Consider the following 22458-nt stretch of genomic DNA (forward strand, 5'->3'; position numbering starts at 1 on the left):
CCGTGTGACTCAAACCGCTGCAGTCTTTCTGTATTTCCTGCTATCTCTCCCTCTCAACCTCAAACCGGTTGAGAGGCTCGGGGCCCATCACTGAGCTGCCGTCAAAGACCAGGGCTTGTCCCCCTGCCAGTCTCTCTGTCACAGCTGCTGGGGACACGCATTTGTTGTGTGTGGATTGCTAGAGTCCAGGCACATTCCATTATCAGACATTTAAGAATTTGCAGAATGCTTTCTCAGACATTATCTTACTTGATTTTCATGAACACTTTGTGTCACACAGGTATAAGTCCCATTTTTTGGATGAAAAATTGAAATTCAGGCAAAGGCTAACCTGCCCGAGATCAAACAGCTGGTAAGTAGCTGGGAACTGGGCCTTAAGGCACAGGCCAGATGGCTCTAAATTTGCCACAATCCCTTGTCCGGACACTGAGAAACACAGTCCAGCCTGGTCATGTCTCAGAGAATCTGGAGACACCACGGCTTAGAGCACAGCTTGGTTTCATGATGACTGGTTTTGCTAAACCCCTTTAGGGACTGAGATGGAAAAATGACCTCGGCAGGGAGATGGAGGTCCAAAGAGCTCTGGTGAGTCGCTCCAGACTACACTGGACATTGACGCTGGAGCTGAGACAGAGCCCATGTTTCTCAAATGGGTCACTTCCCAAGGCCTTTTGGGATATTCCTTCAACCTCATTCATATTCTTTGCCTCAGGGGCTCTCCCCTCCATCCTTCACTTGGACTGATGCCAACGGTGCAAAAGAAGCTTTAACCAACACTGGGGTTGGGTGGGAGGGCAGGACAGAAGCCCTGGGAGCCTTCAGAGTTCCTCTGGCAAAAAACATCTAGAGGCCTCAGCTCACGGACCTGGGGCACGTCAGCAAGGAACAGGTGGGAACAGGGATGTGTCATCCTGGACACCTGCCCTGACTCCACCCACAAGGGCTTTTCCCAAGACTTCGCCCTTGGTTAACTTGGCCATCAGGGGTCAACACACTACAAGAGAGGAATGCTGTATTTGGGGGTGACCTGCCAGTATCTGGACTGCTCTGATGTGCCAAGTCTTCGTACAGGGACAGCCATCATAGACCCTCTGTTCTGCCTGTGTGTGCACTCGGGGATTATTCACTTGGTGGCTTCTCCCCAGCAAACATTCTTTGTCCATCCTGGTTTCTCCTCACTGCCTACGCTACTCTGGGAAATGCAACCAGCGCTCTCCAAATCAGATCTAGTTAGAACAGCAAATCAGGGCACTCAAGTCATCACAGCGCACTCCAAGCACGAGTGGAAACACTGTTTGGATTCTCCTGCAAGGTGCTTGTTGTGACTGTTGTGTTTCCTTAGATTATCCACTCCCTGCTTCCCGCCTTCCATCACCCCACTAACGGAGAGGCGGGGCGCAGTCCCCCACAGGCTGGCATTCATCTTCCCAGTCTGACCCTCTCGCAGGCTATTAAGCTGCTGTTGCAAGATTGAGCAGGGCAGAAAAATGAGAACAGTGCACAGAGAGCAGTGAGGGCAAATGGGGCTCTTTTAGAACAGGATCCATTGTAAGTCAGGCCAAGAAGAAACAGCCTCAAGCTCTGAGAAGTGGGGACCTCCCCAGACAAAAAGGCCAGGTGAAAGCGAGAGGAAGAGGCCAGGCTGGGAGGGTCTCTAGAAGGCTGGGCCTCCTAGGAGCGGAGGCCCCAGGAAGTGAGGCAAAGGTATCTGCGGTCAGTGCCGCCCCTGTCTCAGTGGAAAGATGAACAATTCTCCCTGCCCCTGCCCCGCTGCTCTCCTCCCAAACCACTGCAGGAAGGAACTACGGAAGCCAACGGTCCAACCACACGACAGCTGCATGATTCCAGTCTCACCAGGCCCTCTCTGCTGCAATCCTTTGATTGGCCTCTCACTGCCGCCCTGGCACACTCTGCAGAGCCCTCTTCTAGGTCTGCTGCGCATTGTGCTCCTGTCTTCCGGACAGGTGATCTTGCCAACTGGCGGGCTGATGGATGGGCAGGCCTGACCTCTGCTGCCCTTCAGCACTGTGCCTCTTTTCCCACACTTCTGCCCAGCTGCCCATTCTCGCTTCCTTCCCTCTGGCTTAAGGAAAGGGTTTTCTCCTTCTAAAAACCAGCTTCATGGTGGGGGAGGGTCTAGCTCAGTGGTAGAGTGCATGCTTAGCATGCACGAGGTCCTGGGTTCAATCCTCAGTACTACCATTAAAATCAGTAAGTAAATAAACCGAATTACCCTGCACCAAAATAAATAAAATAAAATATTTTTAAAAACAATAAAAATCAATCTCATCCCTTCCCACCTCCTCAGGAAACAGTCCTTCGCTCACCCTCTCTCCACCTTTAAAATCAACAGTGAAAATGCCGCTTTTTTCTGGTCTTCCCCCCGAACACAGGCCCTTCTTGCTTAGATGCCTGTGGGTTGCTTTTCAATCTCATAGCATTTTCTCAGCTTTCAACCCCCAGGAGCTCTTGACGGAATCATTCAGCAGCAGGGCTAGTAGCCCTTCCTTCTTGGAACTCTGTCTGTATTCTGCGCTCGCCCTCCCTCTGGGACCAGCCTCTCCTGCAGGCCCAACGCCCCTTCTTCCCCGGCTGCCTCCCCTCCGTCCTCCTGTGCTCTCTGGTCACACTGGCAGTGCCACCCCAGTGACCATCCACTGCTGTCATCTTTTCTCTCCATTCAGTTCCCTCAGCTACCAAACTTCAGCTCGAGTCCTTGGAACACTGGTCCTAAGCTTCATGTGTTCTTATGCTACAATAATTGGAATGTAAAATATAACAGTGGTTAATTTCTTCATTGTAGATAGAATGTTATGATGATGATAAACACTCTTGTTTAATGCTTATTGTCTGGAAGTCTGACTGGCAAAGACATGACAAATAAATGCAAAAAAGAAATCAGGAAATAAACAAAAAACCACGGGTCCTAAATCAGACATGCCACATCTTCTGCCCCAGTATTGCCACCTCCTAGCAAGCCCATCGTCCCCACAGTCCATTCCACCTCCCCGAGCATCACTCCACTCCCTTCAGGGAGATGAGTCAACTCTTCCTTGGAAGTGCCTCTGACGACAGGGTGCTCGTGTACTCCCAGGGGTCTGAGGACACAGTCCCAAAAGGCCTGCAGGAAGGTAAAAATTACTTTGAAGTCTTGTTTTAAACCTCTGTGAACTTCTTACCAGATCTGTATTTGCTTTCCCCTGTTTCCTCCCTGAGTCTCTGAGTCAAGGCGGTCCCGCCCCCGAGAGGCACGTCCCAGGCCTGTTTATCAGCAGCCAGCCAGTCGCACCTCCTCGGGGTCACCTTCTCCCATTAACATGGTCTCTCTTTTCCACCAGCTATCGCTGGCTTTAGGGCCCGTGCCATTTAGTTTGGCCTTTGATTATTCTTACTTGCTTTGAGGCCAGGTCAACACCATTAGCCGTCCCTGGAGGGCGGGGCCTGCAGGCTCACCCCTTTTGTCTGTCTCTCTGACACACGGCCCTTGGTAAGGCCTTGGCTGGACTAAAATCACAGGTTCCCTCTGAGGCCATGGGACATGTTTCCAAACTTTCTCCGTCGAAGTCCCACCCTGGAGACCCCACCTATCCCCACCATGTCCCAGGGGGCTGGGGTTGGCTCTCTTGTCACCTCACCTCTCCAAACAGCCGGATGGCAGAGATGCTTAAGCAAGCCGGTCCCCTGGGCCTTGGGCCCGGGTCGTGACTAGTCCAGCCCACAGTGCCTCTCCAATCATTTAACCACATTTAGGCTCCACACCTGAGGCTTCCAACTGCTCCACAAATCCTCCTTAATTAAACCTCCAGAGGCCCTTGCCGAGTGGCAATAACTCGGCTCCTCTCCTACAGGCAAAGATGCCCCGATGGACTTCTCAGCTTAGGGTGGGCCCTGGCCGGACCCACCCATTGTCTGTGCAGCCTGCACCAGCACAGCCTGACGGGAAGCAGCTGAGAGGGTGGTGGTGACAAGAAGCAGGAGCTGGAAGGGTTTCTCTGCACGGTGTTAAAATGTACAAACTGCAAATTAGATGCAAAATACCACGCCAATAAGGCGTATATTAATTTGGAACCAATAGCTTTGGGCATTTTAGGTAATAAAATGCCAGCCCTGTATGTGATCATATTTACTGCCCCAATTTCCTTTTCTGATATTCCAAGTAAAACTGAAAGTGCGGTCATGTAAGGTACTGAGAGGAATGTATTTCTGTCTGGTGAATGTCAAGGCACAGGGGTAAGTTAGACGTTACCGCTACCTATGTAAACACAGACGCTATTTCATCCACATCCCCACTGGCAAGCACTCCTGAGCACCTACTCTGGGTAAAACACCAGGCTGGGCACTAGGAGAAGAGCATGAAGTGCCCTCATTCAGTTGAGTTCAGTTCAATACACATCTATTAGGTGCCTATTACTCAACATTTATTAAATGCCACTTACTAGCTGAGTGACCCTGGGCACGTTAGTTCTCTCACTTGAAAACGGGGTAATGCAAATGTACTTCAGTGGGTGAGCGGCTACCCTGCGGCACATCCCAATCACAGGACACTATTCAGCAACAAAGGGGAACAAACTATTGATTTAGGGGAGTAATTTGGATGAACCTCGAGAAAACTATGCTGATGAAAAAGAAGGCAATAGCAAAAGATTATAGACTGTATGATTCTGTTTATATAACATTTGTTTGTTCAAATAACATTTGTTATTTGAAATAACATCATAGACGACTGAAACATTACACCGTACACCGGAAACCGACATTGTAACTGACTATACTTCAATTAAAAAAAAAAAATCACAGATATAGAGGACACATTAGTGGTTGCCAGGGGTCAGGGATGAGGGTGTGTGGCTATGAAGGTTAGTGCCAGGGACCTTGTGATGGTGCAGTGAAGTATCTTGATTGTGGTGGTGGTGGTTACGGAAAGCTACCCACACACACATGAAATGTGGATAAGCGCTATGAATTTTACCAACGTCGGTTTCCTGGTTTTGATACTGCACTACAGCTATGTAAGACGTCAGCGCTGGGGGAGGCTGGATGAGGGGTACTCCGGACTTCCCTGCACATTTCTTTGCACTTCCAGGGAATCTATACTTATTTAAAAAGAAAAAGGTTTTCTAAAAATAGGGTATAGTACCTACAGGGTAAGGTTATTTTTAAGGTTTGATGAGTTAATATAAAGCACTTAACAGAGCACCTAGCACACAGCAAGACTTTGTCATGTGTCGTTGCTATTGTTACTGCTACGTGCCAGGCGCTGGGAGCACCAACACGCGTAAGTTGCAGTCTCTGTCTTTAAGGAGATTTCAGTCCAGCAGAAGAGGAAGACGCAGCAATGAGATTTTCAATAGGATGCGCTGAGTGCGCTCGGTACATGGGAGGTCTCGGGGCTTTGGGGAAGGTTTCCTAGGAAAGATGTCACGACAGCTGAGGACTGAAGCATGAGAAGAGACAGCCAGGTGAGGAGCATGTGAAGGGCACCCCAGCGAAGGCACAGATGAGCAAAGCTTGCAGGTGTGGAGAGCATGGGAAGGGCCAGGAACCAGGGGCAGCTGGTTTCAGTTCCGCATTTAGGAGGCAGAGAGTGGCAGGGAAGAGGCTGGCATGTATGCCTCAAGAACCCAGGCATCATCCCCCAGGAGGCAGGCATGAGGGGCCACTGTCCCACATGGGCCTCAGCCACCCCGGTTCTTTACTCTGGGTTTTCCAGGCAGCCCTGCTCCTGGGACTCAGCCTGATCAGTCACTCTGTCCTGGCACGGAGTGAGGGACCACGAGTATGAGAAAAGTGGGAGGCCTAGCGCAGGCTCGGCAAAGCCCACTTGGATTGGCCTTAACCACACAAAGGGTAAATCTACCGCAAACTGCCCATCACATTCTAGACCCACTTCCTCGTTCCCACCCCATGAGGGTTTCTTTGTTTTTTGGTACCAGTCCTCCTTCCACTACTGTGGGTATCCTGAACCTGCAGCGGCCTCTCTCCTACAGGAACGTACCTGCAGCCATGCAGACAGCACAGCAGTGAGGCCACAGGCTCCAGGCTCGAGTCTAAGTCTTCGTCGGTCAGCCCCTTGACTCTGAGCAAGTTGCTAACCCTTTCTGGGCAGTAGTTTACCCCTGTGGTGAAACAAGTGATCATAACACACACCCCAGCTTCCTCGCAGGGGTGGCTCAAAGGACGTAAAAAAAATCAGAACATCATAATTGTATGTGGAAAAGCTTTGTAGGCTGTAAACAACTGTTCAGATGTGAAAGACTGTTATTGTTCCTGAAAGAACTATTGGTGAAGAGGAGTCTACATCTCTGGTTGGGAAATCAGAGTAAATCTCCTTTGAATCTAGGCGAAGTCTTTAGCGGGGGAAGGACAGTGATGGGAAAGGAAAGGGGAGAGGAGCAGGGGCCCTGTTTCTTTCTATGGCAGAACACGAGCAAGGCAGTGGCCATCTGGTCTACCGAGGCCACCCTCTTGGTAGCTTTCCCCTCCAGCTTTTTTTCATGAGATCCTTTCTGTATTTAAAGACCTTTCACTAATTAATTCACTCCCCAAGTATTTTTTGAATGCCTGCTCTGTGCCAGGTACCACTGTTACAATGATGAACTAAACAGACAGGGTCTCTGCCCTCATGGGTCATAGTCTAGGGGCAGAGCCAGACATTTATCTAATAAGCACACAATTATATAATCAGAGACCACGATGTGTGTTATGAAGGAAGCATCTAGCATGTTATAAGTGTTTAACGGAGGCCTGATCAAATTCTGGAGGTACCCTGGGGAAGCTTTTTTAAGGAAGGGTTATTTGAGCTGAGATCTGAAAGATAACGAGAATTTAGGGAGAAGTATGGAGTGGGAGGAGTGACTGAGGGCCAGGGAACAGCATGTGCATAAAGATGATGAGGCAAAAAGAAGCTTAGCAGTCAAAGAATGGAAAGAAGCCAACGTGAGCGTGCAGAGCACGAGAGGTTGGAGGAGGGGGCGCTGCGGATCACCGACGAGTTCTGAGAGTATGGGAGACTGTGACCAGATCCAACTTGTGCTCTTAAAAAATCATTCTAGCAGCTATTTGGATTCTGAACAGGCAAGTGTGGATGCAGGCATGCCAGTGCGAAGGTGGTTCCGGTGGCCTAGGTGAGAGGTGAGGGCAGCCTGAAGTAAAGTGGAGACTGTGAAGATGGGGAGGAGTGGACGGATGTGGGTGCCGTTTCAGAGATTAGACAGGACCTGGTGATGGACTGGATATAAGGGAATAATGGGAAGAGCTGACAATGACTCCCAGTTTGAGACTCTGGGTATACAGCACTGCTTTGAGGTGGCACCATTTAAAAACCAGGCAACACTGGAGGGGTGGAGTGGCAGTGGGATTTAGGAGAATCGTGACTCTGCCTTTAGATACACCAAATCTGAGGTTTCTTTTTTTAATTTTCTACTTAAAAAAATTTTTTTTGGAGGGGCAAGGCAGTTAGGGTTATTAATTTATTATTATTATTGTTGTTGTTCTTGTTGCTCTTTAATGGAGGTACTGGGGATTGAACCCAGGGCCTTGTACATGCTAAGCACACACTCTACCACTGAGCTATACCCTCCCCCCTGAGTTTGAGGTTTCTTAAGAAATGCAACTCAGTCAATTAGGCAGGTGGACATAAGGCTATGGAACTCAGCTGAAAAGATGCCGGCTAGAGGTGTGCTTCTGGGTGTCACCTGCACGTGGCTGACAGCAGAAGGCTTCTGTGAGATGGGATAGGGCCAGGTATGCAGTCAGGAGAGCGTACCTTAGACCAGACATAAGGAACAACAACGTTTCAAGGCAGAGAAGGGAAGGATGAGTCAGCAAAGACTTCGGAATAACCAGAAAAGCCAGGAATACGGGGTCAGAGAAGCCAAGGGAAAAGAAAAGTGTCAGAAAGGAATGAAAAATGCTTCTGAGAACTAAAAAAAAAAACGTTCCCTGCCTTTAGTGATATGGAAAGCTGTTTCAGTGGAGCGATGGGGGAGGCGGCCAGACTGAAGCGGGGCAGAGGAAGGAGTGGGAGGTGCAGAAATGAAGAGAGAGAGTAGAGCCAACTCTTCCAAGAAACTTGGCTTATAAGGAGGGAAGAGACAAGGTCGTGGCAGGAAGTGGAGCTGGGCTTGAGGAAGGTTTTTGTTTTTGTTGTCGTTTTTGAAGATGGGAGGACCTTGAGCGTGGCGGGAAGGCTGTTCCCGAGGAGACCAGAGGACAGGGTGTGGAACACCGTGGAGGAAGGGGCTGCACTGGCAGTGTTGCCGCCTCTCTCCAGACAGGGGGGAGGGAGGAGAAGCTGCTGCGGAGGCTCTGAGGGTCTGGTGGGACGAGCTGAGGTGCGCTCCCGGTTCTCCTGTGAAGTAGGGGGTGAGGTCCTTGGCTGAGAGTGAGGATGCAGGTAGAGTTCTGGGGAGGGGAGTGTGGGACAGTCACTGTGGAGAGTCAGGAGACAGCTAACCAGAGGAATGTGGTAGAAACACCAGGCACTTCTGAAGAATAAGCTGGGTTGGTGATGGTGAATTTGGGGAGGTGATACCAATCTGCCTCATTTTGTGTCTTTTTCGAGCAGATCTGTGATCTGGCTGCAGGCAGAAAGCAGTAGACAGAGTGATTAATGCAGAACTGGGATTTTGCCAGACTGGGGCAATAAAAAGACAGAGGGTCAGGAGAGTTTAGGATATTGGCAGGAGAGTTCTCAAAGTGATAGAATGTGGGATCTATCTGGACTCAGAGAAGGGAAGGCCGAGGAGGGTAACAGGTGGCAAGAAAGTAGAGGAACCAACAGACCAAAGGTCCCAATGAGGCTGAAGAGTGGCTGTGTGGGAGTCTGAGACAACAAGCTGGGGACGAGGAGGTGGCGTGACCAGCAGGCAGGGCGCTCCATTAAGTGATTTTCAGGTGATGTCAAGATCAAGGTGTGCCCTTGGGAGTGAGTGGCTGAGGTGGGGAAGCCATGGGTCTAGGGGTAGAATCCAGTCACTGGTCTCACCCAAGGTAATGGATGGACTTGGAAAGACGAGGATGTCTACGGGAAGATGCCGAAGGCTTCACGGAACAAAAGGGTGGTTGGTGATGACACGGGGGAGGGGAAGATGCAGCCTGATTTTATGAGATTTGGGGAGTCATGATCTCTTAGAGAAATTATGCTCCCTTGCACCTGAAGTACGTTCTCCAGAGTGAAAGGTCAGGAAAGAAAGTGGAAGGATCTTGAGGAGAGGTAACAGATACAGCACAGGGTCAGAAGTTAGGAGATTTTATATCTAGTCCTGATGACACTTACATGCTGTGTGACCTTGGGCAAGTCCTTGCCCTTCCCTGGGCCTCAGATTTCGCATCAATAAAAACGGTTGGGGGAACTGGCTAAGCTAGAGCTCCCTCACCAATGTCAGGGAGCCAAAGATAGGTTAGGGGTGTGCTGAGACACTGATCCCCTTAGCCCTCGGGGCAGTCCGAGTCTGAGCCATTGTGGTCATGTCTGTGTGCTGTACTGTGAACGAGAGGGTGGAGAGGTGTGGGCCAGACACTCTCCAGGGCTCCAGCCGTCTCTGACATTCTCTTTGCGCATCTCTGGTGCTCCATCTTGGACGAGGCTGCAGGGAGGCTGACAGAAGAAGAGACAGACTCTTGCTGCAGGCAGAAGTCCATCTGCTGGCAGAGATGGGAGCCAAGCTCCCAGCTCCCCCTTGCGCTCCTTGCCTCCCTCCCAGCACCAGCTGAGCGAGCTGTGATCTGCTCAGATGCCCAGGTGAGGGCAGGTGCACCTGCTCCTCTCCCGTCTGCTGGTTGGGTGGTGGCCGGTGGCCCCCTCAAGCCTCAGCAGCAGCTTATGGAAGTGGAGGAGCAAGCTCCCACTGGCTCCTTCATCTGTTTTCCAGTTCTAAAAACAGACTCACCATTTCTGAGGAGCCAGGCAGAACGTCTCACTGCACATGACCCGGACAGAGCCTTCATAATGCAGACTTTTCTCTTGAGGCCAGCCACTTCTCAGAAATCCATGGAAGATCTCTACGTGGGTGACCTTGGGCCACCTTCTCTCTGCTCCTAGCCCTCCTTGGCCTCCCCCTCCATCTGCTGGCGAATGCTCTGTGCTTGGAGAATGCACAGGCAACCTAACTGCACCTGAATCGTGAAATATTAGGAAAGACCCAGCACCTGGCCCAGTACTTTATACACAGTAGATGCTCAGTAAATATTTACTGAGTAAATGAAGACTACTCTCAAATATTTTAAAAAGAAAACCGTACCAAGCCCACCAGAATTTTTTAAATTATTGATCACTTTGCTCCTATCTATTTGAGTAGATAGAAGATAAGTTTTTTAATTCTTTAATATTTATTGGTGCCTACTATGTGCCAAGTATTGAAGTCTGAGCTGGTTTCATTTTCACAACCCTGGGAAATGGGTATGTTAACCCCATTTTACAGATAAGCAAACTGAGGCTTGAAACAAAGGGAGGTTAAGACATGTCCAAAGTTATAGAGCTGGTAGACAATGAGTGGCTCCAGGATTCTAACCCAGAGGTATCCAACTTTAAAGATGGAGCTCTTTTCAGCATACCAGACTGCTTCTTCCAATCACAGATACAGAGGCCGGAAAGGAGACAGGAGCAAAGGGGGAGGCAGGGAAGTGTGCGGAAAGACTGCGGGCACAGTCGGCGGCTCCCCGCTGCCTTGCCCTGGGGAAGCAGTTTTGAGGTTGGGTAAGCTTTGCAGAGGGGAAGTGGAGAGGGTCAGGCCCTCGCTCATCTCTCCCCCTTTGATTGCTTGGCTGGTTCACCCACTGCCTATGCAATCTGGCATTTCATTCAGTGCTGCCTGGCTGGGATCTCTGAGTGTGTGAGAGGCCAAGAAGCTGCAAGGGCCTGTCCTGTGGATACGCCACCCCTGCTCCCTCCCCACAAGGGAGAGCGACTACCGGGCCCAGGGAGCAGGCAGAAGAGTGTCAGAAAACACTAGTGGTGACCTGCATGGATGAACATGGCTGTCAGCCCCTCACTCCTGCTGGTCGCTGCTTGACAGGTGAGCAGCTGTGCTCTACATCTGTCTGTCCATCTGTCACCATCTCAGGGGCCTGGAGAGAGCTGATGCTCCTGAGAGAGGGGAGACCCTGGACCTGAAGCAGCTCCCTTACTCCAGATATTAATCAGCAGGGAAAAGGAAGGGAGGGGTGGGAAGAAAGGTGTGCCTCCATCACCATCCCAAACCTGAACCCCCTCCCCACTGCCAAGTCCCCCTTGCAGCCGCCCCTCCCCTCACAAGCCCCCTAGCTCTGCTTGCCAAGCTCCGCAAATTACCACACATGCCAATAAGTCATTAGAAACCAGAAGGCAAATGTGGGGTTGCCATGGAGACCGACACCCAGAGCTGGCAGCCCTGGGGGCCGGCCCGTGGCTCAGGTGTGCTGTGGGGGGAGCTGGGAAGGCCAAACCACCTGGCAGAGGGGAGATAAGGCCCTAGCAGGGTGCTGATTTCGGGTGGGGCACCAGGCTCTGTCGCCTCCAACCCCCTCTCCTCAAGGCCCTGTGTGCTGCCAGAGGGCAGGTGCAGCCTGGGCCAGTGGGCCAAGCCCTATCCCTCATAGAGCTGTGTCTCCACCCAGAGGAGGCGACCAAGATAAAGCCACCCAGGGACCAGCACGGAGCCAAGGAAAGCTGACAGCCCTGAGCGACCTGAGCGACCCGAGCTGCTGGCCTGTGTCTGGAGGAAGAAGCCCCTCAGCGAGGGGCTGAGGGCAGGACCAGCACTCAACCACACTCTCTCCCATCTTCCAGAACTCGTAACTCACTCGTGCTTCTGCCCAGTCCTTAGCATAGCGCCGAGGGTTTTGTGGGCAAAGGCACACATATCCATTTGTCTCAAATAGATGAATGGATGAGAGAATGCAGGCAAGCACCCGAGATTTCTGACAGCAGCAGGCCCTGGACGGAGTCCATCAGCCCAGTGTGACCTCCAACAAAGCCCCTGCTTCTCTGGGCCCTGGTGTCATCATCAGGAAAATAACCAGATTGTGTTTTTGACACAGTGTATATCAAACTGGGCTCTTCAGAGCCTCCAAGTTGTGAAGCAGTTCCCTCCGGGGTCAAGGGTCAGGAAGAGGCCAAGTCCATGGGGCTCTGGTCCACCGGCTTGGCTCCAACCACAGCAGCCTGTGTTAATTTCCTGTTGCTGATGTTAACACATCACTGCAAATTCAGGGACTTAAAGCAACACAAATGTATTATTTACACTTTGAAAGGTCAGAAGTCCAAAATGGGTCTCACTGGGCTAAAGCCAAGGTGTCAGCAAGTCTGTGTTCCTCTGTGGAGGCTCCAGGGGGGAGTCTATTCCCCTGCCTTCTCCAGCTTCTAGAGATGCTGCACTCCTTGGCTCACGGCCCCTTCCGCGCTCAACGCCAGCAACAGCCAGTCAAGTCTTTTTTACATCTCCTCACTCTGACACTGACTTCTGCCTCCCTCTTCCACGTTTAAAGGACTCATGATTACATGCCCCCCGCCCTGATAATCTAGGATAATCTCTTTAGTTTCAGCTGACTCGCAACCTTAATTCCCTTTGCCCTGTAACATAGCATATTTACATGTTCTAGGGGTTAGGAGGTGTGCATCCTTGGGAGGTCATTGTTCTGCCTCGCACACATAGAACTTAACCTTGAAAAATGGATCCAGAGATGTTTGAAAGCCACACGACCAGAGGACTCTCAGCTGCCACCAGTTTTAAATGCTATGACCTGGTCTCCTCCTCTTCTCCCTGGGGGATCCTCATAAGGAAACTGAGAGGAACTCAGGGGCCGGCCCATTAAATGTGAATGCTGGCAGCCCTGGGCTGTCCGGGTGGGGCATGCTGAAACGGGGCTCTGTGCCCACCAGAAAAGAGGTCTCCAGAGAGGAAAGCATGAGGGACGTTTCAGGGAATCCACCATCTCAACTCTTTCCCCTCTGCTCCGTCTATATCCACATACTCAATGACCCTGCAGTTGTCTGTCCTTGTTCTTACTTCCAGGCGGGTCAGATGGAGCCATGTGTGCACGCGTGCCCAGTGATTGCTCCCCTCAGACTGGGTGGCCCCTGAGGCCATGACCTTGTTTCCCTTTGCTCCCTGTTACCCATTCCCATCCCTTGGCACTGCGCCTGGTGCAGAAGGTGTCTGGATTTGATAGTCATAAAGTTGAGATGGCGTCCCTTCTTCCCACACTGTGACCTTCAACACTGTCCCCTTCCTAAATTCATCCAGACGAGTCCCCAGATGGTTTGCAATAAACTCTAGAAACAGCGCCCAAGTTCAGGAAGCACAGGCCTCAGCATGCTCCTCTAGCATCTTTCCAGGCCCACAGGGATCAACACTTGCCCCTGGGGGCGATGGTGGCCTCTCACTCCCCTCCCATACGGCACAACTTCTGTTCTTGCCTCTGCAAGATACTCTCTGCCTGCGACCTGGTGGGGCTGAATAACAAAAACTCTTATGAGAGAGGTGCCCTGGGTATTAATCACAGCCCTGGTGTTTTATGATTTTATGCAGATTACTCACCCTCGCTCAGCCTTTCCCCACCTCGGTATAAAGCAACAGCTCGTTCCCATTCCTACTTCTAGAATGTCCCAGGGGATCCCGGGACAGAAATGTGATGCAGTAAGGGAGAGTTATGTTTTTTGGAGGCACAGCCCTGGGGAGGCAGGAGAAAAGGAACCAGCATTTATCGAGCTCCTACTCTGTAGCAGGCACTTTCCACGGGTTAGCTCGTTGAACGCTGTGGTTGAGAACCAGGGCTCTGGAGTCCCAAAGCTTTGGGGCTGAATTCTGGCTCCGCCACTCGCTGGCTGTGTGCGGCCTCGGGCAAGTGACTTAATGTTTCCCAGCTTTAGTTTCCTCGACTGAAAAATGGGGGGAAATGACAGCTACTTCACAGTTGTTCTGTGGATGAAGTGAGATAAATGCAGGCAAGCTTTGAGCACTTCATAAGCATTTCAACAACTTAGCCCTTATCCTTAGCAACCCTATGGAGGGGGCACTATTAACTTAGCTTTAGAAATGAGGAAACTGAGGCTCAGAGAAGTTAAGAAAAATGCCCAAGAGCATATGGTTAGGGGAGGGGCTCTAACCGGCCCTGATTCCAGTTCCTCTGGATTCCAGCAAGGTCCTGGCTCAGGCCTGCATCAGTAAGGGGTAACGGGGAGCCCTGGGGGAGGGCTGGTGGCCCTCCTTTCTCGGGCTGCTGAGGGCCCAGGGGAGGGAGAGGAGGCTGCTGAGCAGAATGCTCTGCCCATGGGACTCATGGCTCCTGCCCTTTGGCTGGAGAGAGGGAGGGAGGAGCAGCGTCTGCCTGTGTCTTGGGTGGTGAGGGCACCGCCAGTGGATCCCACTCCACTCCGGGGGTGCTCTCTCCCCGCACATCAGAAGGAAGCCCGACCCTAAGCCTCTCTCCAGGGTAAAGACAGATTCACCCCTTATGGGGGATGCAGGCTCCTCTGGGCATGATTTCATCTCCTTTTCGCTATTTGTGACCCTAACTGGAATGTCCTAGGAGTAACCTAGCAGACAGGAGCCCAGGCAGCGAGAGGGAGGGAGGAGAGAAGCCGGCTGCTGATGAGGCGGAGAGACGGAGCTCAAGGGAATCCCAGAGAGCTGGGCCCCAGACCCTGGGGGCTGCTGGTGAACTGATGGATGGCACCGGGTTATGAGAGAGCAGACCCATGAAAATAACCAGAGAGCTGGAAACAAGACTTTCTCAGAGTAAGAGGGCTTCAAGTGACAGGTCAGCTGGCTCTGCAAAGGAGAGGCCGAGCGCACCGGCTAATGATGCTCCAGAGGGCTGCCACCTGTCCCCTGTGAGAATAAAGGGGACATGAGAAACCCAGATGGGGGGGAAAGGGCTGCCCCAGAGAGGAAGCGGCGGCCCTCGGCAGCTCACATACCAGCTGCCTTACTCCCACTCACCTGCCCTCCTCCTGGTTGGCCCCCTCCCACCCCACAAGCTCCAAGTTCCCCTCCCAAGAATCCTCCCCTCTGCAGATCCAAGCCCCCACCCTGTTTTCTAGGCCCAGATCAGCAGTACCTCCTCGAGGACGTGTTCCCTATATACTCCCACACAGAGCTCACAGTTCTGATAACATTTAGAGTCTAAATCACACAGTTTAGCGCTTGGTTTTAAATACTGTCTGATATTATTCCCTCCTTATTTCTTGTGAGTCTAAGTTCTGCCTTTCCAACTGACTGGTAGGTTTCCTTACCAGTAAAGGCTGTGTCTTCTGCTTTTTTATTCTCCCCCACCCCACCCGCCACTGTCCAGGAGGCAGTGCCCATCACGAAAGGACTTGGTGGGTCAGTACTGATTGACTAAATTAGCTTCAGCGCCTGGAGAACTTCCTGATGAGCCAGCCACCTAGTGAAATGTGGAGATGGATGGCCATGAACCTTCAGCCTTAGGGTTTTAAAAGGTCAGATCTTATCACCCCTGCCCTAAACCCTGCCAAGGCTCCACCTCACTCAGAGAAAACAGCCAACTCCTCACCCCAGCTCCAGGGCTCCCTGAGGTCTGGCCTCCTCCACACCCCTCCAGCCCACCAGGTGCAGTCCCGCCCCTGAGCCCTCGCACCTGCAGTGCCAGGCACATCCTTACCACCCGGTCTCCACGTCATCTTCACTCTTACGTCGCCTCTTCAGCGAGGTCTCCCTGTGCAAAGCTACAAACTCTCCTCTTCCTAACAATACTCTCCTATCCCCCTTCTTGGCTTTATCTTTTTAGCACCTGCCACCTTCTAACATATAGTTGACCCGTGAGCAATGCGGGGGTTCAGAGCACTGATCTCTCTCTGCACAACTGAAAGTGTGCATATAATTTATAGTCGGCCCTCTATATTTGCAGTTCCTCAATATCCAGAGATTCAGCCATCTGCGGATGGCGTCGTGTAGTGCTACAGTATTTACTAATGAAAAAAGTCCACGTGTAAGTGGAGCTGTGCATTTCAAACCTGTGTTGTTCCAGGGCCAACTGTACTGTTGGTTTACTGTTTCCCCAGACAATAAATTTAAAGTATAAACTCCATGAGGGCCGCATCTCTGGTTGCTCACTGCTGTTTACACCCCCAGTGCCTGGCACACATACTCATAAATGCTTGCTGACTAGGGAGACCCAGTCCCACCCTGGGTCTGAGATGGCCGAGGCCCGGCTGAGGATGGGCCTTGGACAGGGAACCTGGTAGGTGCCCCCCTATGTGTGGGATTCTACCACTCCGCCCCTGGACCAACTCTGGGGAAGCACTTTCTGAGGCTGAAAGGCCTGGAGCTGTGTGTGTGAACCCCAGTGACCTTCATCCCACTGGGAGGTCTGTCCAGAAGCAGAAGGTGAGGGGGTGGGGGTGACCGCCAGGTAAGGTAAAGTGTCAAGTCCATCCCCTCCGCACACACCGCTTTTAAGTTCCTAGTGTGCCCATCAGCGGCCCCTCTGTGGTGGAACCGTCCCCTGGGCATCACCAAAGACAGACACTTCCGTCACCCACCTCAGATGCTCATTTTGAGAACACTTTATAAAGGGACACAGCCTTCCCTGTCTTTCTTCTCTCCTCATCCCTTTCTTCCCCCTTGAAAGGATGCGGTAAGGCAGACCCACTTTTCCTGGGGGACCCATGCTGGCTGCCTAACAATCGCTGTCCCTTCTTCCACGTGTTTGCTCCCAAAGGATCTGCCTTGTGAGATGTACCTGTTCTTCCCAAAACACACGAGACTCCCTTGTTAGAGACACCCTGGTGACAGTGCTAACCCCAAGCCACCCCACCTCCCTTCACCTTGTCTGGGGTCTGTACCCCATCCTCACATCTCCCAAAAGTCACCTTTGCATTAGTTCCCACTACTGTGGCCCTGGGGACTGACTCTCAGGGTCCAGCTTCTCTGAGGCCACTGGCTCCATGTGGCCCCCAGTGCAGCTGGCTGAGACAGGAGGAGACAACATTGGCTCTCCATGAGACAATGGGAGGAGGCAGAGGGCAGACCCTCTCTGAAGGTCCCCAAACAGGGACAGGCAGTGCCTGGCTTGGACAGGACTCGGGGAGCTTCTCACTGTGGGGCGGGGGGAGAATGAGCTGGATGCCCCCAGAGCAACCTCCAGGCACGAGGGCTTCTGGATTCTGGGGGGCATTCAGGAGCAGCCCTTGGGTCAGAGAGAAGGTTAAGTCCTCCCTTGGTCTTTTTCTAGCTACATGTCCTTGAGCAAGTTACTGAACTTCTCTGAGTCTCGTTTTCCTCACGTTTAAATCAAAGATAACAAGAGGACCCACCCAAAGGGGTATTTTTTAAGGACTTAAGGGGATCATGCAGGTGAAGCCATGGCACAGTGCCTGGCACGCAGTAAGTGCTCAGTAAACGCCAGCTACCAGAATTAGTGCCACTGCAGTGCGCGAGGGGGAGGCCGAGGAACTGTCAGTGCCCCAGGAACCCTCTGCCAGCTCTTCATCTTGATGGAACCCAGTTCAAGTCCATCAAATGCTGAGCAGCGGGGGAGGTGTGGGTGGAAGAAAGGTACAGAGAGGAACCGAATTCTAAATCAAGCCTGGTTCATCTCACCATCTAAAAGGCAGGTCCCTCAGGCCAAGGTGTCTCCAGGGCCCCCAGAAGTGCAAGAAGCCAGAGGACAAGGGCCAGGGCGGCTCTGGCTTTGGAGCAGAGACTGCTTGATGACGGCTTGGGAGGCCATGGTCATGAGACCAATCCCAGCAGGGAGGCACCAGGTCCCCTGCCCAAAGGCCAACTGTTTTAGGCTGGAGAGTGTGAGGATGTTCTGGGCAACCTGTCAGTCCTGCTGGAGGCTCAGCTCCGAGCACTGGAAACAAAGAGGCTGAAGCGGGTTTTGGCCGAAGTGTTGCTGGTACCCACAGAAGGAGGCGCGCGCACAACATGGCCCCTCTCCACGCACGAACGACTCCTGGGCCTCAGGGTTTCCAGGCCACCACCTCCGCCTGGCTGTTTTCAAGCCTTGCCCCAGTATCATGTCCCTGGAGGACCATTTCCTAAGCTGCAGATGGAGACAGTCACCTCTTTATCTGCTTATCCCTGTATTACAGCATTTGTTTCATTATTGTAAGACTGACTCTCTCACTTCATAGTTCCCTTGGATTTTGAACCCATTTTGGGGGGGGGGGGATAGGTTTATTTATTTTTAATGGAAGTACTGGGGATTGAACCCAGGACCTTGTGCTTGCTAAGCATGCGCTCTGCCGCTGAGCTATAGCCTCCTCCCCTCCTCACTTAACAGTAATGACAATACTACTACTTACGTGGCATTTACTATGCCAGGCGCTGTTCTAAGCTCGGTACATGTATTGACTCATTTAATCATCATAACAACTCTATGAAGTAGGTACTATTATTATCGCATTTATACATGAGGAAATCGAGGCACAGAGAGGTTCGATAACTTGCCCAGTGTCACCCAGCCGTAAGTGGAGGGGCCTGGACACGAGCTCCAGCAGTGGGGCTCCAGCTCTATGCTCTTGCTGTGAATTCCTGGAAGGCAGGGAATCTAATTTGTCTTTGGCCTTGGCCCCAGCACAGGGCTGAGTGCACAGTAGGTGCTTGGGAACGACAGGCTGACCGAGGAAGCAAACGCCTGCATGAGGCTAACCGGGTGAATGTTCCAGCCTCTGAGGTGCAGGACGGAGAGACCAAGGCCCTCTGGGAAGCATCACATAAAGGCACTCTTCTTAGTCGCCCTCCCTTAGCAATCCCCCCGCACGCTGCTGTCTGTTCTGCGAGTTGTGACTTTTCTTGCACGTCTCCTACCTTCTGTTTTTCGTTTCTGTTTATCTTCTGCTTTTGCCTGTTCCTAGGTCACTCTCCCCTTTTCCTGCTCTATCCAGCCTCCACCCACTGTCCTTACCCTTCCCTGTAGTTCTTGCAGGCCTGAAAGCCTCCCATCCTCTGTTCTTTGCCTGGGAGCTTTTCTAGAATCCAGAGTTGCTCAAGGAGGCTGAGAACACCAGTGACATGGACTCATCAGACTGGCCATCCAAGCTCTTACACACTGACCCTGAATGAAAACAGCGATTTCCCATCAACACCACCTGGATGCGGGGGTGTGTGTGTGTGTGTGTGTCTGCGTGTGTGTGTGTCTGCCTGCAGGGGTGTGTGTGTGTGTGTGTGTCTGCCTGCAGGGGTGTGGGTGGGTGTGTGTGTGGGGGTGTGTGGGTGTGTGTGTGTGTGTGTGACTGCCTGCGTAGAGTTTGTTATAGATCTGTGTGGGATCCAGAAGATCCACTGCCCTCCCTGCCTCCTCTCACAGGGTCCCAACTCCTCCAGGAAGCCTTCCCTGATCCCTTGAGAAAGCTTATTTGTGCAACCATTCAGCAAATCCTTATATATTCTAATATTCTGAGGAGACAAGGCATGCTCCTGAAAAATTCAGTTAAAATGTAATCTTCAAATAACTGTATAAGCTACCAGATGCCACAGATATAGGGGCCAATGTACTGTGATTGCAAATGGAGACCTTTGTGACCTTGGACATATGGTTTATCCTCTCTGGTCCTCAATGTCCTTGGCTATAAAGCATGGGATGATTATCCAGATCTTAGAAGGCTGACAGGAGGAATGAATGAGATAATTTTTGATGACTGGTGCTTAATAGATGCTCAATAATAAATGTTTCTTTCTCCCTTCTACTCAGCCCTCCAGATAAATGGTGAGACACAAGCTGGTCCATCCTTTGAGGTCGGAAATGTCTTAAGGGCAGGATGACCCTGGGTCTGTAAGCTTTGCTGTACCTGGTTTATTGTAAGGAGATGGGTCTGTCATACTAGAGGTCACTCAGTATGAGGGTGACGACAACTCAGTGGGATTGTTCACACCCTTCCCCCGCCCAATCCCGCAACCACTGGATCTTCGAAAGAGCCTGGTAGGCCCAGAACTAATCAGCTGGGCGGTCCAGACACAAGTTCAGTTCTGCCCTGAGATATGGAGGTTTGTTTAATTGCTGTATCCTCAGCTCCTAAAATAGTGCTAAGCACAGAGTAGGTACTCAATAAAGTGTTGAATACATAATTATTTTTAAAAAGCAATAGATTTTCTTTCTCCTTCCAAATGAAAAAAAAAAAAAGAGGGTGGTTAGGAGGGGCAAATGGCAGGATACAGGAGCCGTGCCAGGGGAATGCAGCTGCCAGGCCCGCCACCCAGGCTCCTCCTCTGCAAAGGGGATGCAGCAGAGCCAACAGTGCATGCGTTCCCACCGTCAGGATGCTCAGGAGCCAGGATGCTCAGGGGCCGAGTGCTCGGCTTGTGGTTGAAGCTGCAGTATACAGAAGAGAAGGGGACAAAGGTGGAGACCTGGAAGGGAGGGAGGGAGAGAGACGAAGAGATGCTTGAGGGGGAAAGAGAGTGAAGAGTGAAGGAGAAAGGAGGAAGCAGAAGCGGGGAGGCAAAAGGAATAAAGAATGGGTAGTGGGGAGGAACTGTGGAGAGTTACAGAGGAAACCTGCTGTCTCAGCCTGGGTGGAATTCATTTTAGCAGACCTCTGCGTTACCCCTGGCACTCGGTGTCTCCTTCGCGGTGGGCTGTGCAGGGGGAGGGTGCGTATTTCAGGGTGCTTCTAGATGCCAGGTGCCTGCCAGACCCTAGGCAGGTCTCAAACCCTGACGCCTGAGGCCTTCAGTTTTACCCTTTCCAAATAATGAGGTCTCATCTCAAGTCCAGAGGGACCCCTTCCCCCGAGGCAGGAAGGACAAAAGTGTAAGCCAGCCCAGGAGAAAGAAAGGGGCCTAGAAGGCTCAGACCCCTGGCTGTGCCCTTCTCTTTCTGTCTTCAACCTACAAGGGCACCTGGCCAGCCAGGAAAGTGGGTCAGGCCACCCACATGTGACTTTTTTCTGATCAGCAGGGCCCAGAGGCAAGGAGGCCTCAGCGCCCTGTACACAGCCCTGCCCACCCCATGCCCAGTGCTCTTTGTTGGAGAGACCATTAAGGAGCAGTGGGAAGGGATCCCCGCCTTCTCATTCAGGAACAGGACATGGGCCAGAGCCCTTCCCAAGCTGGCAGCGAAGGGGGAGCCTGCCATGTGACAGAGTGCATGGAAAGACCCAGATCTCCCCAAAGATAGTGACCAAGCTGGCAGAGGGCCACCTCCACTCCCCTGACCTGGGGAGGCTCTTTTCTCTCCCACCCCACCTCCTGGGGTCTTCAAGTAGAGGGCTTGTCGGGTCCATCTCTGGCAACTGAGCGCTATGCCCGGCCCAGCCTCTCCCGACCCTGCCAGTTGCCCAATTAGAAGCTGCGTTGGCTCCAACAGATGGGAGCTGCGGCAGCCTGAGAACAGAGCACAAAGCCCAGCTGACATTTTCCTTCCTGTTCCTTTGGTGGGGGAGGAAGGACAGGGACAGAGCGGGTGCACAACAACGCCCCCGGCGCCCACCCCCCAGGGTCCAGGTCTCCGGCACCTCTTTAGCTTCTCAGCTCAGCCCCCAAACGAGCTCAGTTCCCCATCACCCGGCGGCTCCTCGCTGGCTGGGCAGCCGGAGCCTGCGCCGCCCTTCGCCCGCAGGACAGACGCACCACCTGTGGCTGGCCAACCCCTCCCGCCTGCGGGGCGCCGCGGTGGGCCCGAGCTGGCCTTCCTTTCGGCTTCCCACTCCCGGGGCCCGCAGGCTGAGCCCGAGGCCGGCCCATCCCCCACCCCAAAGGTCCCATCCCCGGCTGCGGACAGACCCCCTGCCGGCCCGGGAGGAGCCTGGCTCCGGGTTCCGGATACTTCGGACGGACGCCAAGGCCACCCAGTCCCTCCGCACAGACACCCGAGCTGCAAGGAAAGGGGAAGTCCCCCGGCTCTGGAGCGCTTCCCGCCGGCGAGTCCGCCCCTGTCACGCCCTCCCTAACCTCTCTGCCACCTCCCCGACAGCTCCCGGCCCCGCTCTGCCTGCCCAGCAACAGTTTGGGGCGGTTCGTGCCTCTCTGGGTGGGTTCAGGCCCAAACGCCCCCCTCCTCGGGTCCAGCCCGCGCAGGCGGCACCCTTCTTTCCAGTCTCCAGTCCACCTTCCCTCCCCGCCCGCGGCCGCCTCCCCGCCCGAGTCCCCGGCTCCGCTGCGGGCGTCGCGGCGGAAGCGCGCCCCTCCCCCAGCCCCCGCCGGGGGCCCGCAGCCCCGCCGCCCGGGGGACCGCCCGGCCGCGGGCCGCACACTCACCCGGGGCGGCCGTCCGCTGCCCGCGCCGCCGCGCGCCGCTCGGCTCCCGCCTGTGCTGGGGCTGTGGGCCGGGTTGGTCCGCGCCGCCCGCGCAGCCCGGGGCCGGGGCCGGGGCCGGGGCCGGGCCGCGGGCGCCTCCCCGCCGCGGACTTTTCCTGGGAGTGGTCCCGGGGCTGAGCCGTGTGAGGGCGACGACGGCAGAAGGACCACCTTCCCACCCGCGCCGCCCCGAGGCTGGCGGCCGAGACCCGGCGCCCTCTCCGCGCGCCGCCCGCGAGCGAGCGCAGTGAGCAGGCCCCCGCCGCGCCCCGCG

The 22458-nt window shown here is 53.3% G+C and overlaps 1 protein-coding gene across 3 annotated transcripts in view; it reads right to left on the bottom strand.

Moving 5' to 3' along the window:
- LRRN2 (leucine rich repeat neuronal 2) overlaps positions 1-22235 on the bottom strand; it is a 60457-nt gene extending 38222 nt beyond the window's left edge. For all 3 annotated transcript variants that reach the window (XM_031438758.2, XM_064477102.1, XM_031438760.2), the window contains exon 1: positions 22146-22235. The gene's annotated coding sequence lies outside the window, so the exon portion shown is untranslated. The remainder of the gene's footprint in view (positions 1-22145) is intronic.
- Between the last annotated feature and the right edge of the window lie 223 nt (positions 22236-22458).

The sequence above is a fragment of the Camelus dromedarius genome, chromosome 21 (genome assembly GCF_036321535.1).
Source record: "Camelus dromedarius isolate mCamDro1 chromosome 21, mCamDro1.pat, whole genome shotgun sequence".
NCBI lineage: Eukaryota > Metazoa > Chordata > Mammalia > Artiodactyla > Camelidae > Camelus > Camelus dromedarius.